This window comes from Macaca nemestrina, chromosome 19 (genome assembly GCF_043159975.1).
Source record: "Macaca nemestrina isolate mMacNem1 chromosome 19, mMacNem.hap1, whole genome shotgun sequence".
Classification (NCBI taxonomy): Eukaryota; Metazoa; Chordata; class Mammalia; order Primates; family Cercopithecidae; genus Macaca; species Macaca nemestrina.
Window position 1 is genome coordinate 61,484,361 of NC_092143.1, and position 17,407 is coordinate 61,501,767.

The window sequence follows — 17,407 nt, forward strand, 5'->3', positions numbered from 1 at the left end:
TCTCACCTGAACATAAATGCAAAAATCCTAAATAAAAATCAAGTAAATGGAACATAGCAATGCATAAAATACAATTATTTATCACAATTTGTTTACGTTTATTGTATCAAAAATTTTGGATTAGTAAAATCAAAACATCAACCAACATAATTAACTGCAGGGAAAATTATATGATCATCTCAATAGATATAAGAAAATATTTGATAAATGTGATACCATCTATGTTTTTAAAAATAACTTAGAATACTATAATTTTAAGAAACTTTCTTGATCTGACTACAAATTCTACAAAAAATAATAAAAATAAATTTCTGGAGAAATTTTGTGAAGTTCTTTTTTTAAGACTCAGGAAAGAACCCAAAGATGCCTACTCTCATCATAGTTACTCAGTGTTTCAAAGGAGGTTCTATTAAGGGCAGTAAAACCAGAGAAAAATGTTACGCAAAATAATTGAAAAGGAAACAATAAAATTGACATTCACATATAATATGATTTTGTTCCTAGAAAATAAAGGACTAGAGCAACAAACTATAAGAATCTATCAGTGGATTTAGCAAAGTATTTGGATACAATAGCAATACAGAACAACACAACAAAAAGAAAATGCAAAATTACTATTTGCAATAATATTTTTTTAAAAAAGAAATATTCAGTAATATATCTAATGAAAGATGTACAAAATCTCTACATAAGAATCCGCTAAACTTTATTAGAGAAAATGTGAAATGCCTAAATAAAGAGAATCTTTACCACAATTATAATTTGAAATATTTATTACTACGAAGATATCAATTTTTTTACATTGATCAATACACTCAATATAGTCCCAAATTTAATTTTATATTCAGAACATATAAGAACTACAAACCAGTTAGTGTAAAAAGCAATGAAATTTTAAAAATGGAGAAATATTTGAGCAGTTGCTTTACAAAAGAGTTTATTCAAAAAGTCAATAAACGTAAGTAAAAGTACTCAATACCATTAATGGTGAAAAAAATGCCAAGTAAAACCTAATGAAATACATTGCCATATTTTTATTAAATTCAATAAACATTTTAAAAGTGATGCCACCTATTGTTATTAAAAAGTCTCCTATGCTTCTGGTGGAAATATAGATTGATATAATCTCTTTGGAAAGTTTGGAAAGTTGCTTACACCGCTAAGTCTAAGCATGCACATATATTATGACTAAGCAATCTATTTCTGTGTATACACCCCAGAATTGTCCATATGCATTGACCACAATTTATATATAAAAATAAGCATAGCAGTACTATTTGGAATGACACCAAATTGGAAACAACCCTAATGCTTATCAATAGTAAAATGGATAATGATATTATGTATCCATTTAATGAAATATTACATGGCAATGAAAGTGAAGAAACTACTGCATAACAGCATGGGTTTATCTCATAATACAATATTTAAAAAAATCAAGCTTATAACTAACGAGTGCACACTGTAATTCCATTATATAAAGTTGGAAATTAGCAAAACTGATGATAGAAGTTAGGATGATGTTTTGGGGGAGACACAGTGACTCACAAGGGAATAATAGCGGATATATGATAATGTTCTCTTTCCAAATCTGTCTGTTGATTACATGGGTACGTTGAGTTCTTTAAATGCTTTGAGCTGAACAGTTACTATCTTTGTGTTCACATATGTTGTGCTTTAATAAAATCTCTACTTAAATATGAGATGACCAACCCTATTTTTTTGTTGTTTATCTCACTTCTTTTAATGAGCAAATGATAATGTTCCCAAGATTTTATCTAATAAATTTATTTCCATCTTTTTCTAATATTTCTTGCCTCAAATATCATTCAGAATTCACAAGGTTGCTTATACAGTTCTCTAAATCAGTACTTCTAAAAGAAGAAACTCATTACAATCATTGCTTTGCTCTTAAATTATACAGAATACACAACTACATCTTCCAGATTCAGATGTGCCGTAGAAAACCTTGCTGTGACTGTTTGTTCCTCCACTAATATTGTGAAAAAGAATATTCACTGTTTAGAATTTCTCAGCACCCATATATTAGATGATCGCAAACTGCTAGTGCTGTAAGGAAACAGCGTTATAACTATTTGTAAAAGTGGATTTTCTAGTTTTGTGTGTATCTTAGTCAGTTCTGGTTGCTGTAACAGACTGCCATAGACTCCATGGCTTATAAACAAAAATTCATTTATAAGTCATGTTGTGAAGGCTGCGAAAGCCAAGATCAAGATGGCGGCAGATTTGGTGTATGGTGAGAGCCCACTTCCTGTTCACAGACATTAATCTTCTGGGTATGTTCTCACATGGTGGAAGGGGTGAAGGAGCTCTACACAATTTCTTTTATAAAAGGACTAGTACCATTCCTGAGGACCCTGACTTCATGACCTAATTATACCCAAAGGCCCCACCTCCTAATACTTTCACATTTGGGAGTCAGGTATGGGAATATGTCCAGTTCCTTTGTGAGATTTGAACAACTGGGGGAATTTCACAAGTAAGTGCTTCTGCCATTTCCCCTAAAAATACACCATCACCTTTCTGTCACCTATGCAGTCTGAAAGTGGACTCAAATTTAGGTTCTATCTTACAAAGAACAAATCTGTAGAGGTATAAAGAGATTGTGATATATGACCATGAGTTCCAAAAATCACTTTTTCTTTCCCATAGGAAGTGAAAGAAATGAGAGAAAACTAGATTTTACTGTGCTAATGAGGCACACAGGAAATGGTTTAGTTTTCCTTTTACTTTTTCATTAAAACAGGCAATGTGAGATCACAGTTAATTTGTCTACACTTTCATCTATTTGTCATAAATCAGACAAATGTAAAAGTTCAACTGAAAATTGTATAAGTCAAAGAGGATAGGGAGAAGGATCTAACATTTACAAGATGCCAATTATTTATATATTCTATTCATCTTTTCGAGAATTTTGTAAAATAAATATTATTGCAGTTTGATAGATAAGTAAACTACACTCAGTGGGCTTAAATATCACCCTCAGGTTCACAAAGATAGTACATTCAGAGATAGGAATCAAAGTCCATATTCTCAGCAGCCTAACCATGCTGTTGCCACTCAGTGTAGACTTAGCCAACTTTAACCAATAGCCAGTTGATCCTTATCCGTATGTTGTACTTTACGTTTTGGGGGGCTTTACCTCTTATGAGTACTTGAACTGTAATTTGTGGTAGATATAATTTTAATTTATGCCAGCCTTATTACCTGTGTAGCCAACAGCAGCTTCCTTTCTGAAAAAAAAAAAATGTGTGGAATATTAGCATTTTATATCACAGACTTTGGATTTTGTAAATAACAGAAAACCCACTTAAAATCATGTTTTACTAATAGATCTGGAACGGAATTAGAAAAGATGACTACCACTTGGGAGGTTGAGACAAGAGAATGGCGTGAACTTGGGAGGCGGAGCTTGCAGTGAGCTGAGATCGAGCCACTGCACTCTAGCCTGGGTGAGAGAGTGAGACTCCATCTTAAAAAGAAAAAAAGAGGGAGAAGAAAAAGAAAAGATGACTACCATAATATTCACATTTTTCCAGGTAAACTTTTGAATGGGAAGGAAAAAAAAAAACATTTTGAAATGAAATTTGTTAAGAAAGCATAATACCGTGAACCAAGCAGCTATCTTACACAATGCAGTCCAATGCATTCAGTAATTAGATAAGTGCAGATGACCCACAGTGGACTGCCATATTTCATCAAATCTAATACACCACTATTGACTGTGATAGCACATTATTTTATAATGAAGAAAGAAGTACTACCAAATACTATTAATACACCATTGACTGTATGATGAATCCTGACTTTACAGGTGTTATATTTTGAAACAGAAAGATGTATGTTTTAGAATTAATGAAATTAGCAAGGTATCTTATGTAAACTTTATAGTGGCTGGAGCAAGATGATAATTCATCCCTCACTCACCAACCTATGTAGTGGATATTCTTCATTGATGGCAGCCTCCTTCTAAGAAGTGATTCAGTGATCCAGACTCTTTCCATTTGGGGTCTGGTCCATCTTTAACATAGGGCTTCCAGGGTCCCTGAGCTTATCTGCATCAAGAAGGCAGAAGGGAAAAGCGCCTGGGGATTATGCATGGAAATTTTGTATAAGACTGGGCTGGAAATGAAATCTATCACTACTACTCATATTTCGTTGTTGGAACTCAGTTACGAGGCCACAAAAGAAGCTGGGATATTTCATAAGCTGTGTGCTCAGAAAGAAAAGGAATTTGGTTTAGAGAAGAGTGCAGCCGGCTCTACTATAACCTTCTAAGTTAGGCTTAGTATGTTCATCAGTATTCCAATCTTCTATTTGTTCATGAACTCATGCAAGACTGTTTTTCAGTGCCAATTTGGTTGAATGGACCACTGAGTGGACACACACCAAGGGCTGCTGCCCTAAAGAGACACTTAAAATGCACAGCACAATTTCCGTGTGCATGAAATTAGGCTGCGTTGTCTTAATCCTCTAAGATTTGGGTCATATTTTGCTTATGTAATACTGTAGCATAATTTAGTCTAATATGATTAGTAAACTCACTTGTCTCATCTTATTTATTGAAAATAACGATGAATACCTCATAGAGTAGTAGTAAGAATTAGTAGTAATACCTCATAGAGTAGTAGGAAGGATTAGAAGTAAGGATTACTTACAGTACTGAATCAAAGCATTAAGGACAGTGCCTTGCATATATAAATTTTAAAAAACCTCATTACTGTTATTGTTATAAAAGAATTACTAACTTTTGAACTTGAAATATTTACTCTGATATGACATTTTTATATACTAATATTAAAATAATTTTCCTCGCAATGTATTTACAACTTAATTTTTACTTAGTTTACTTAATCTTTTAAATTGCCTGAAAATGATCCCCTAACATAACCCTCAGAAAGAATTAGGATACTTGTATGCACTCATATGTCCTTCTCATATGTACACTAAGATGATCTGTTTATAGACATGGGGAAGAATGTTGTCAGTTGTAACCTTTCTACCAGGGGTTGAGAGTCCTAGTGTTGTTTGAATTAGAATGGGCACAAATTGACAAAGTACAGTTTTCGGCTACTGCAGAGAGTATTTTTCTAATGGCAAGCCTTTCTAAAATTTTCAGAATCCGTGAGAGAGCTTTCAGTTTCCTCCAGAAAGATGTCAATAGTCTTTAGGCTAAAATATTTCTATTCTCCATGGTAATAGTACTTCACCTTCATTGTGAGAGCACTATACTCTATATTTTTTGGAGCTTGAAATAGATCTCTGATTTTATATATAAAAGTGAGAAATCCCTGGATTCATGCCACAGTGTGCTTTGTAGAAAAGACTGTTCTATGCTCTGGAGACTGACATATAATTATCTCACCTCACATGGCACCAAAAAGAAGGCATATTTTATTAATGATTGAAATACATCTGTGTTTCAAAAAAATATTGAAAGGTTAAACTAGAACATATTTTTATTTCATTATGGACAAAGTAGAATGCCTTTATGTCAAAATAGAATAATGGGACAAAATGAGAATTTAGTGTCAAGGCATAATTCTGCCTAAGGTCCGTTCTTAGGAAACGGACTTAATCTACACGATTAAGTTTTAAACTTCCAGAAGTGCACAACAGAAATTACCCAAAGTTAAATGATTATTCAAAAATAATTTCGGCTTTTAAAATTAAGTGTATAGGTAGGCATATTTTGGGTAAAATGTCTATAAATACAGATGATCCATCTGCTGTTGTCTTGGAAAAATACACTGCCGTTCATCCTGATTTTATTTTTCCTTTGCTCTCATCCTGGCATCAACATCAAAGTGAGGACCATCCACAGTAAAGATGTGCGAGAGATGCAGAAGTAGATGTAAATCAGGCCCAGTGTGGCTTGATTCCTAGATGCAGCTGATATTCATCTTTGTAATGAACAGAACAATCACTGCATTTAAAATGTTTCCAAACAAAATTATCAAAGTCAACAATGTAATTGATCTTTATAACGTAGTTCAAAACAAGTTTGCCTTTTTTCAACCATTTGAGTATTTTGCTGAAGCAGCTTCAATTCAATTCTAATGTAATAATTCTCAATTCTCTCTCTTTTTTTTTTTTTTTTTTTTTTTTGAGACGGAGTCTCTGTCTGTCACCCAGGCTGGAGTGCGGTGGCGCCATCTCGGCTCACAGCAAGCTCCACCTTCCGGGTTCACGCCATTCTCCTGGCTCAGCCTCCCGAGTAGCTGGGACTACAGGAGCCTGCCACCTCGCCCGGCTATTTTTTTTTTTTTTTTGTATTTTTAGTAGAGATGGAGTTTCACCATGTTAGCCAGGATGGTCTCGATCTTCTGACCTCGTGATCCACCTGCCTCCACCTTCTAAAGTGCTGGGATTACAGGCGTGAGCCACCGCGCCCGGCCAATTCTCATTTTTTAAAGTAATTTATGTTTTGTGCAAAGTAATAAAATATGTGCACGATTGTCATTCATTGCTATAAGAAAATTTATTCTTTATTGTTTGGAATCTTTTTTTTAAAAAGCATGTTATTATTTTAAGGTTTCTAAAATGTATCTATATTCTGAAGCAGAAATAGTTACTTTGTGATTTTTACAAAGGTGCTTACCTTTCCATACCTACCAAATATAAACTATCTACATGGTACATTTCCTGTATATTTTGATTTTTATCATTGTATGTTTTAAAAGGTATTTTTGAAGCTTGTCATATTTGAAACATATAGGAAATACAGACGCTTGGGTATTTGTAACATATCGGAAATGAAATTGTTAATTATGGATATAAAATTTTGGCATGAAAATTCAACTTCTGTTTTAAAATTAGCCCTTTTTCTTTATATAATTATGACAAAACATGTAATAAACTTGTGTAAAGTTTAAGATTTGGAGTCATTCCTAAAGTTAATGATTACAATCACACCAAATTAACTCCATGAAAAGATAGTTATTCTTTCTTTCTGTATTATAGGAGTAATTTGTGAGATTCTGTTTGCTCAAATTTTCTTTGCTTGGACTTACATTTATTATTCTCTCTTTCCCTATGTTAAAGAATAATTAGCACTACTTTTAGTAGCTGGAGCTATTATTAAAAAGTATAAAATCTAGATAAACTCTGAATAGTTTACAAAGCCATTAGAAATTGTTAAATGAACCAATTAAAGCTGGTTTTCTGAGATGGTAACTCTAGTTTAAAAACTTATCTTAATCCATCCCTAGGACAAACCAACTCTAAAGATTTCATCAATTATTTATAATTTTTTATTTTAATTTCTACATGATGGTTAATGAAATTTCCATACTGGTTATACTTTTAAATTTCTTTTTTTTTTTTTTTATCCCTTAACCTCTTCATTTCCCCTTCCCCACCATTCCCAAAGTTTTATTCTATAACAGGAGAAATATTAATTCAAAGGTAAAAAGCTGCTAATAGTAATTATTTGCCTAGGAATTCCATCAGCTAGCTAGTGAGGAAAGATGTCTATTTGGTAATTTAAAATGAAATTGAGTTAAAATAGGAAAATGTGTATGTAACTCAACATTGAAAAAAGTAGAAACTTGGTGAGTTTTGTTACATATCCTTCACTTATCTGTAGAATGATGACCTTAACGGCAGTTATACATTTTTGTTTTTCATCTCAAGGACTACTTGCCAACCGTATTATGTTTTCCAAGTTGAATCTCGTTTTGTGGTTGCCCTTTAATCACCGAAGGTCTCTTTTTATCAGTTCTGTGCTAATTGGTGTTAAAACACTTGACAATTTATTGTGATTTAAGTTTCATTAGCTTGCATGTCTTTCTCTACTAGATGATTAATAGAGACGTTAAATAAGATTAAAACCTAGTAACAGTGCCCTGCATACCCTGTCTCTACCTCTCCCCAACTAGGGAGCAATATGTTTTTTTGATGGAAGCAAAATGTAGTTCCAATCTATATCCTGTGAAGAATTAGGTTACTTTTATTTGATAATTTGAAGATTTAGAAATTCTCCCTTCAGCCTATGATATACATAAGTTAAGAGTAAAATTGTGCACTTATTAATTGATATAAACCTACATCAGTATTTGCATAAAATCAAATAATAGTTAAGTTTCTCAATTGTTTAGCATTTTAAATATGAACATAATTTCAACATGAATAGCAATCTCGCACACAAAAATTCAACATGAATAGCAATCACACACACATGAATTAGGATATAGATATTTTAAAAACTAATTCACAATTTTAAATTTACACTTTTCAATTTCTTGAAAACATCTTAAAGTAGATTTTCTCCAAAGGATGGGCTTCAATTAACCTCATCTCAGGCTGACAATTCTTTCACCATTTTTAAAACAGCTTTATTGAGACAAAATTCACATATTATAAAATTCACACTTTTAAAGCATACAGTTCAATTACTTTTATTATATTCACAGGTTGTACAACCATTATCCACTGTCCTTAGCTGTGACCCATATATTTTCATATGTATGTTGTTCTTGCAACATTTTTGTGCATTACTTAACTATATTACTGATCGTAATTTATATGCTTGCTTCCTAGTTATTTTGTATAGACTCACTGTTTTCTAGACATGATGGTAAGTTTATTAGTGGCTAGACATACGTGCTTATAATGATATATTTAATCTGAAGTTTTGAATGTAGCAATAAGATAAAATAGATGTCAAATTTCAAAGTGAATATGAGTCAGATCATATTAAACTGATTGTATGAAGAAAATAGTCCAAATTCTTTAGTGGAACTTGTTGTTTTACACACATATAATGTCTTTAGGTCTAGGGCTCTGTGCTTCAGGGATTACATAGGGTTGAATAGTTTCCCTTCAAAGTTCATGTCCACCCAGAACCTCAGAACAAAACCTTATGTGTAAATAGTGTCTGTGCAGATGTAACCAAGTTAAGATGAAGTCATATCAGATTAGGGTGGGCTCTAAATCCAATATGACAGATGCCCTTATAAGAAAAGAGAAATTTGGAGCAGAGACACAGTGAAGAGAAGGCCATGTAAAGGCACAGGTAGAAATTGGTGCAATGCATTTATAAGCCAAGAAACATCTAGGATATCTGGCAACTACTAGAAGCTAGAAGAGGCAAGAAAAGATTCTTTCCTAGAGCCTTCGGAAGAAGCAAAGCTCCACTGACAACTTGATTTCAGACTTCTAGTTTCAAAGCATGTGAGACAATACATTTCTGTTGTTTTAAGTGACAGTTTGTGGGACTTTTTTTTTCACAACAGTCCCAGGAAGCTAACACAGAGATTTGAGTCTTTGAAATGATTTTCATAGTATTTTCTAGGTTTCCCTCTAGTGTCTAGGCCAATCTGGGACAGCTGTGTAGTCCAGGCATGGTTTTCCTAGTCTGGAAAGAGACTCCTGTGAGCTTCTGGGTCTTTATCCCCTTTTAGGCTCTCTGAAGCCCTCTACTTCCACATATGAGGTTGGAAATGCATTAAGAAGATGTAGGATTCACTCATCCTTCTGTTCCAGGAGAATGATCTCACAAGTGAATTGTCCCCTTGTGTTACTACAATGGAATGCCTGGGACTAATTTTTTTAAAATGGGTTTATTTGGCTCATGGTTCTGTAGGCTGTACATGAAGAATAGTACTGAAGTCTGCTTTTGGTGAGGGCCTCAGGAAACATAAAATCAAGATGAAAGGGAGCCAGAGTGTCGGGTGTCACAGGGCAATAGAAGGAGCAAGGTAGAGAAAGGGGAGGTGCCAGGCTCCAGCATGAACTCAGAGTGAGAACTCACCTGTTAACAGGAAGACAGCACCAAGCCATTCATGAGGGAGTCACCCCCATGATCCAAACACTTCCCACCAGGCCCCACCTCCAACACTGGTGATTACATTTTAACATGAGATTTGGAGGGGACACACATCCAAACTACATTATCCCATGATAAGCACAATATTTTTGTGTGTGTGAGATTCCCAAGACTGAGCCTCCAGAAGGATGCTAATAGGCTGATTTGGATGGATTTTTTATCAGAGGACAAGTTCAAGGCTATGGGCTCTCAAAGTTTCCTCAGTGTCTTAGTCCACTTTTTGCTTCTGTAACTGAATGCCACAGAGACAGAGAGAGCAAATGAGGGCCAAAAATCAACCTTTTATCAGAGGCCTACTCCCATACCTGAATTCATTCATGAGAGTGTAGTCCTCATGACCTAATAACCTCTTAAAGCCCAACATTTTACTACTGTAACAATGGCAATTAAATTTCAACATGAGTTTCAAAGGAGACATTCAAACCATAGCATTCAGTGACCCTTGGCTCTAGTCATATATATGGACCCATGTTTTGGCCCTTACTCAGCTATTTTCTAACCATAGTACTGCCTCTGGTCTATAGCACTGAGGTTGACAGAAGGGTAATGGGACTCTTTATGCTTGTACTTCCCACTACAGTCACACAGGGTAGTTACCTGGCACCGTCACACGCTCTACTCCACAGGCCAGTCAGTCCTTTGAGACTGACCACACACATGTCTTTCAAGGCCATTCAGGATCACACTTGGCAGCACCAAAACTGTGTCCAATCATGACCTCTCTCATTGCTAATTCATGTGGTGACATTGTGTTTTCGGGAACAGTCTTAAAATGCACTATATAAGAGAGGAACGATCTTGTGCTAATGGAATCACCCTTTTTGTTCCTACTATGGGCCCCTTGTCTATTCTATACCTGGCTGTGGTTTTGGAAGACAGGAGTATACTCCATATCCAATGATACCACAAACTGGGAATGCAATGGCTATGGTATAAAGAGTTCAAGAGAACAGATATTTGGAAAAGTATATTCAAAGTTTACTCTGGCTAAGACTTGCAATTGTGCTCAAATAAACATAATATCTAACTTTCTGGTAATGCTTTGAAGCCAGCCTCAATGGGCAGCAAGACAGGTGATATAGCATCTTGTATAATGACGTAACTATGGTTTAATACATGGTATTAGGAGATGTTACAGGTGCAAAGATCTCTACTGCTAGAATCTCAACATTTTTCAGAGCCAAGGCATTATGCAAATTTTCCTTCCTTCCTTCCTTCTTTCCTTCCCTCCCTCCCTCCTTTCTTTTCTTTTCTCTTTTCTTTCTATTTCTCTCTTTCTTTTTCTTTCTCTTTCTTTCTTCTCCTACTTTCCTTCCTTTCCTCCCTCCCTTCTTTCCTTTCTCTTTCTTTCTTTCTCTTTCTCTCTCTCTCTTTCTTTCTCTTTCTTTCTTTCTTTTTCTTTCCTTCTTTCCTTCCTTCCCTTCTTTCTTTCTTTCTCTTTCTTTCTTTGTTTCTTTCTCTTTCTTTCCTTCTTTCTCTTTCTTTCTTCTCCTTCCTTCCTTCCTCTTTCTTTCCTTCCTTCCCTCCCTCCCTCCTTTCTTTCTTTTCTTTCTTTCTTCTTTCGTTTCCTCCTTCCTTTCTTTCTCTTTCCTTCCTTCCTTCTTTCTTTCTCTTTCCTTCCTTCTTTCCCTTCCCTCCCTCCCTTCTTTCTTTCTTCTTTCTTTCTTTCTTTCTTTCTTTCTTTCTTTCTTTCTTTCTTTCTTTCTTTCTTTCTTTCTTTCTTTCTTTTTCTTTTCTTTCTTTCATTTTCTTCAAATGGGAGATGTTAAAGATGTTTCTTTCTTTCCTCTCTTTCTCTCTCTCTCTTTCTGCCTCCTTTTCTTGTCTTTTTTCTTTTTGAATGGGAGATGTTAAAGAAGCCAGGAGTGTTGTTTTTGAAAATAAATAAATGGAAGGATGGTGCTTGGACTTGAGGACCTGAATTAAAAAATCTCGATGCGACGCCAGCGCCGGGCCTCCCAAGATGGCGGTGTGCATCGCGGTGATCGCCAAGGAGAATTACCCCCTCTACATTCGCAGCACCCCCACGGAGAACGAGCTGAAGTTCCACTACATGGTGCACACATCTCTGGACGTGGTGGATGAGAAGATCTCCGCAATGGGGAAGGCCCTGGTCGACCAGAGGGAGCTGTACCTGGGCCTGCTCTACCCCACGAAGGACTACAAGGTGTACGGCTACGTCACCAATTCCAAGGTGAAGTTTGTCATGGTGGTGGATTCCTCCAACACAGCCCTTGGAGACAACGAAATTCGCAGCATGTTCCGGAAGCTACACAACTCCTACACAGTCGTGATGTGCAACCCCTTCTACAACTCGGGAGACCGCATCCAGTCCAGCAGGGCCTTTGATAACATGGTGACTTCCATGATGATACAGGTGTGCTGAATGAGCTGTGCTGCCGGCCATCGCAGAGGATCCCACGCGTGACCGTGGTGGCCGTCAGTCTGTTCTCGTCGCCTCTTCCTGAGTGGGACGCCCGGGGCTTTCAGGGCAGGCAGCTGTGCATGTTCTCTCAACTAAAGGTCTTGTGAGATGAGATTTGGCTTTTTCCTTCTGTGTCAGCCAAGGATTTAACTAAGAAGAATTCAACTAAGGACTTTCAGGGGTGTGGGCAGAGGTTTGGGATTAGATGGTGCAGGAAGCCTGTCCCCAGTTGTCCCGAAGGGGCAGAGGCAGGGGCGCCTGGAGCCAAGAGTTCCTGAGCCTGCAGGACGTGTGACCATGTGGGTCGCCCATTGGCTGAACAGGTGGACTGGTCTGGAGGGGGCGGCTTCCTGAGCCCAGAGCCAGCCTAGGATCTAGGGGCAAAAGGGGAGCCAGCGTGCCTTCCCACAGGGGAGGGCCCTCCTCTTTCTGGACTTGGCCTCCATTCTTTGCATCTGGCCCAACGTCTAGACTCAGCCTGGCCTGAAAAGAACGCTTGTGAAACCTGGGAAGCCTCGTGGCCCCGTGGCGTTGGCTCAGCTGCAGCCCTCATCCTAAGCCCTGGAGCGCAGACTTGAGGCGCCCCTTCCTGCCTGTTTGTGCTGAGGGGGTTCAGTGCCGTGTCGCTTGATGACATGACTGACTACCACCCAGGGCAGCCGCCGAGCCCTTAGTGGTGTCAGTGCCGCCGGCAACCTTGGGGTCCAGCAGTCGAGGCTCAGCCAGCTGAGGAGACCCCCCCGCAGAGCTGGTTCCAGCACTGGTCCAGGACTGGAGAGTTTCTCAAGGACCTTGAAGACCCCAGGAGCCCCTGCAGCAGGAAAGGCTGTAAGGGGGTCAGCCTGGGGCAGACACAGGGAGGGGAACTTTCTCGATACATATTTGCCTTTTCATCCCATCCAGCAAGCACAGTGTTAATTTTATAAATTATAGAAGAAGAAATGAGCAAGGAGTGTGTGTGAAAACCCAGGCTTCCCTCGCCCAGGGTGAATTGAAAGTCCTGGCGTGGGCCGAGGCACACCAGGCAGCTGGTCTGAGTGCGTGTGGGCCACAGGCCACCCTCACAGGGTTAAATCTTTAACAAGAGCCTCATGTTTGTTAGAAAGTGGGACCCCAGCCCAAGCACCTAGCACCTCCCCACTGCAGCCCAGTGTGAAATCTTTGCCTTTTAGTGGGGATCGCTCCTGCCTGAGTCCTGGCTGTGGTGGGGACTCGGCAAGTTGCTAACCCAGCATCCATTCTCCTTCCTCCCTACTAACAGAACTCTAGTGCCTCTGCACAGCTCTGACAGTGGGCAGATGAGAACCATGTCCTGGCCTCCCTCGCAGCCTGGGGTGTGCAGCTGTGGCATGGAGGTGGTGGTGCTAGGACAGACTTGCAGGGAGGCTTCTGTGAAGGGGGCTTAGCTGCCACGTGCAGGGCCCTTCCCCTTTGCCTTCTTCCTGCCTGGAACATGGATGTGATGGCTGGTGCTGGCACAGCTGTCCTGAGAGCATGAGGAAAGAGTCACACCCTGAGGACAGTGGAGCTGATGCACAACGCGGGAAGGACCCCTGTGCCTTTGCTGACAGAACACGGGAAGGACCCTGTGCCTTTGCTGACACAGAATGCGGGAAGGAGGACCCTGGGCCTTTGCTGACACAGAACGCGGGAAGGACCCTAGGCCTTTGCTGACGTACCAGCCCCGGACTACTTAATTTCAGCTTTTTTTTAAATGTGAGAAAATAAATGCACCCCTCTCTGGTTTAAAAAAAAAAAAAAAATCTCATGGCTAGATATTACATTTAATCTTCACATGACGTCTTGAATGAACAATCAAAAAAATGTAATTATTCATTATTATTTTAAATCTTCACCAATAAACCATATTTGTTACATAAACTCACGAATTATGTTATATGTATTATATTACATATGTGTGTATATATATATATTTTTTAGATGGAGTCTCACTGTGTCACCCAGGCTGGCAGGCACTGGTGCGATCTCAGCTCACTGCCACCTCTGCCTCCTGAGTTCAAGTGATTCTACTGTCTTAGCCTCCTGAGTATCTATGATTACAGGCGCGCACCACCACGCCTGGATAATTTTTGCATTTTTAGTAAAGGCATGATTTTGCCATGTTGGCCAGGCTGGTCTACAACTCCTGACCTCAGGTGATCTACCTGCCTTGGTATCCCAAAGCGCTGGGATTACAGCCTTGAGCCACCACGCCCGGCCTTGTAATATATTATTAATCAAATTGCATTATAGACAAAATTCCTCAAATAAATATTTACTCAGAGACCACACTGCCTAGAGCAGGCCCAGTCACACATACATTAAATATTGGAAATTAGGGGGGAAAACAATTTTTAAAGAGGAATGTTTGAGAAATATGTTCTCTAAAGCTCACCTATATAACCTCCAAACATACACAAGTCTATAAGTGGGATATTATTCCCCTGCCATTCAGAGAAGAGGTTGGGCTTCTTTAGAACAAATAGAGAAAACGAATACATGTCCTCTAAATTTGTATGGACATACTTTTGTCTGAGGTATGGCTGAGGAGTCTGAAAGCCAGAAACTGCTTCTGTTGACTTGAGGGAGCGGTAGGAGAGAGAAAGAGACAGTGAGAGAGCAAAAGAGAGAGAGGGAGAATAAGAGAGGAGAGAGAGAAGGCTTTGCAGGGAAGTAGCTGAACTCAAAGGTAGGGTAAAGCTTGAATCAGAGTTACCCATGACCCTAAGACAACTTCTAGGAGCAAAGAAAGAGCTGCATAGGTATCACTCAGGTTGCTCAGGCCTTAACGGAGAAGAAGAAGCTGGAGTCTGGCTGTTCACCACCTGGTTCCAGGGAGCAGCCACAAACAATATCAAACACCACATCCACCCACTTCAACAGAAATAGTAGTGAAAGATCAACAGCATTGTTGGGGTCTCTGAAGACCATGCAAATAGATGCTTTGTGGAGAGAGTAAGGTTTCAATTTTGTTCAGGCCCAGAGATCACAAATAATATGTGAAAATAGAAGTCAGTAAAGAACTTTCTACTGTTCTTCACTACCATGCCCTTCCCCTGCTTTTACCAGGAGTGTAAAAAATGGTATCTAGTACTGCAGGTAGAAATATGCACAGAAACAGAAAGTCAGAAATTGCTCCACACACATCAAACCTCATCCTTGTGAGACAAAAAGTGTAAGTCATGTTCAGAGTGCTAATTCCTCGCTGAATTCAGACTGTTTGCAACTCAGCATGAGAGTTTTTAAAACTTTTATTTTATTTTTTCATGAGAGTGATCTCCAATGTCAAGGGAATGCAAGATTGGCAAGAGACAGACTACTCTTCATGAGAATATTTCAAGGATGTGGGGAAATAAATGAAGTCCAGTTTGATTACATTCCATGAATTTTGTTAATTAACAATGGCAGTCAAAATTCATTGTATATATTGTGTCATGGATGAACCTAGAGAACACTGTTAAGTAAAATAAGCCAGACCCAGAAAGACAAATACAGCATGATGTCACTTGTAGGTGGAATTTTTAAAAAGTTGACTTCATAAACGCAAAGAGTAGAATGGTGATTAGAATACATTATTAGAATGAGAGGGTTGGGTTTGGGAAATGCTGGTCAAAGGATACACAATTTTAGACAGGAACAATATGTTCAAGAGAAATGGCATATAATATGGTGATGATATTTAGTAACAATGGACTGTATTATTTAAGATAACAAAGAGAATAAATTTTGAGTGTTCTCAACACAGAAATATAAGTGTGTGAAATAACACATACATTGATTAGCTCAGTGTAGCCATTCCATAATATATGTACATACTTCAAAACACCATGTTGCACACAATACATATATATATTTTTAATTTGTCAATTAAAAGGAATTAATTTGAAAAATTTTATTGTCTCTGATAGAGGATAGATGAAGCTCTGATTATACATACCACGATGCAGGTTATGGTATGTAGTGCTAAAGGGAAGGAGAGAATAAAAAATATTTCAAAATTTTTAGAATGTATTTTTTCTTCCTAACTTGGATTTTACAGTCCGATGCTTCAAACTCTCTCTGAATAATTTCTAAACAACTTTGTGGTTTTTCATCCTATCTTCCCAGCAAGTATCTAGCCTTGGGTAAACCCTACTACCTGTATTCTGTTTATTTGAACATACACTTCTGAAAAACTGGAAAAAAGTCACACGCTTGAGACAACTGACATAGTCACCAGTGTGATTAGTGTTCTAACAGGTTTCAGTTGAATTATGTTTCACTAGACAATGTTCTTTCTCATTCCCTACAAGAGATAAGAGATAGTTCATCTTTTATACTTGCTTCCCTTATCCACAATCACTTTTCTTCTCAATAGACATCCCCAACGCTGACTACCACTTCATAAAGAAAATAGAACACATGAAGATGTAAAGTCCAATTCTAGCTTCCAACAAACCAACAGTCCTGTTCCCATCTATGCACACCTCTTGATTCCTTAAAATGGAAATTTCTTCACCAATGTCAGGTCCATAATTGCTCCTGTATTTTCAAGTGGTGTGCTGTCCTGAATCTTCAGATGTCACATCAGCTTATTATCTCACATTCTTCTAGAATACCAAATTGCTCCTTTTATACAGAAAACTTTCTATCTTCATATAAGCTTGGTTAAATCCTTTCTAATATAATAATAACCATAGCAAATACAAAAAAAAAAAAAAAAAAAAAAGAGTAAGCTCAGCTGTGTGCTGTGACTCACTCTTGTAATCCCATTACTTTGGGAGGCTGAGTCAGGAGATTAACCTGAGCCCAGGAATTCAAGACCAGCCTTGACAGCATACTGAGACCCCGTCTCTATTTTTTAAAGGAATTTCTTTCATATTAAAACAACAGTGAAAATACATGTACATGAACACCAGAAAAAGAGAACAGAAGTAAAAACACAACAGAAACAGATAGTCATATGTTGCCAATGGGAGTGTAAAATAATGCAACCTCTATTGGCAGGCATTTCTGGCAATAGCTATCCAATTTTTTAAAGTATATATATCCTTTTGTTGTGAGCTTAAGCTCTAGGAATTATCTTACATGAATACTTGGAATACATAAACGGCAAGTGTAAAACTTCATTTTTTGCAGTATTGTCGATGATT

General features: G+C 37.8%; 1 pseudogene; it reads left to right on the plus strand.

Annotated features, from left to right (window-relative positions):
• Positions 1–11,769: 11,769 nt before the first annotated feature.
• LOC105483067 (trafficking protein particle complex subunit 2-like protein pseudogene) lies at positions 11,770–12,387 on the plus strand (annotated as a pseudogene).
• Positions 12,388–17,407: the final 5,020 nt, after the last annotated feature.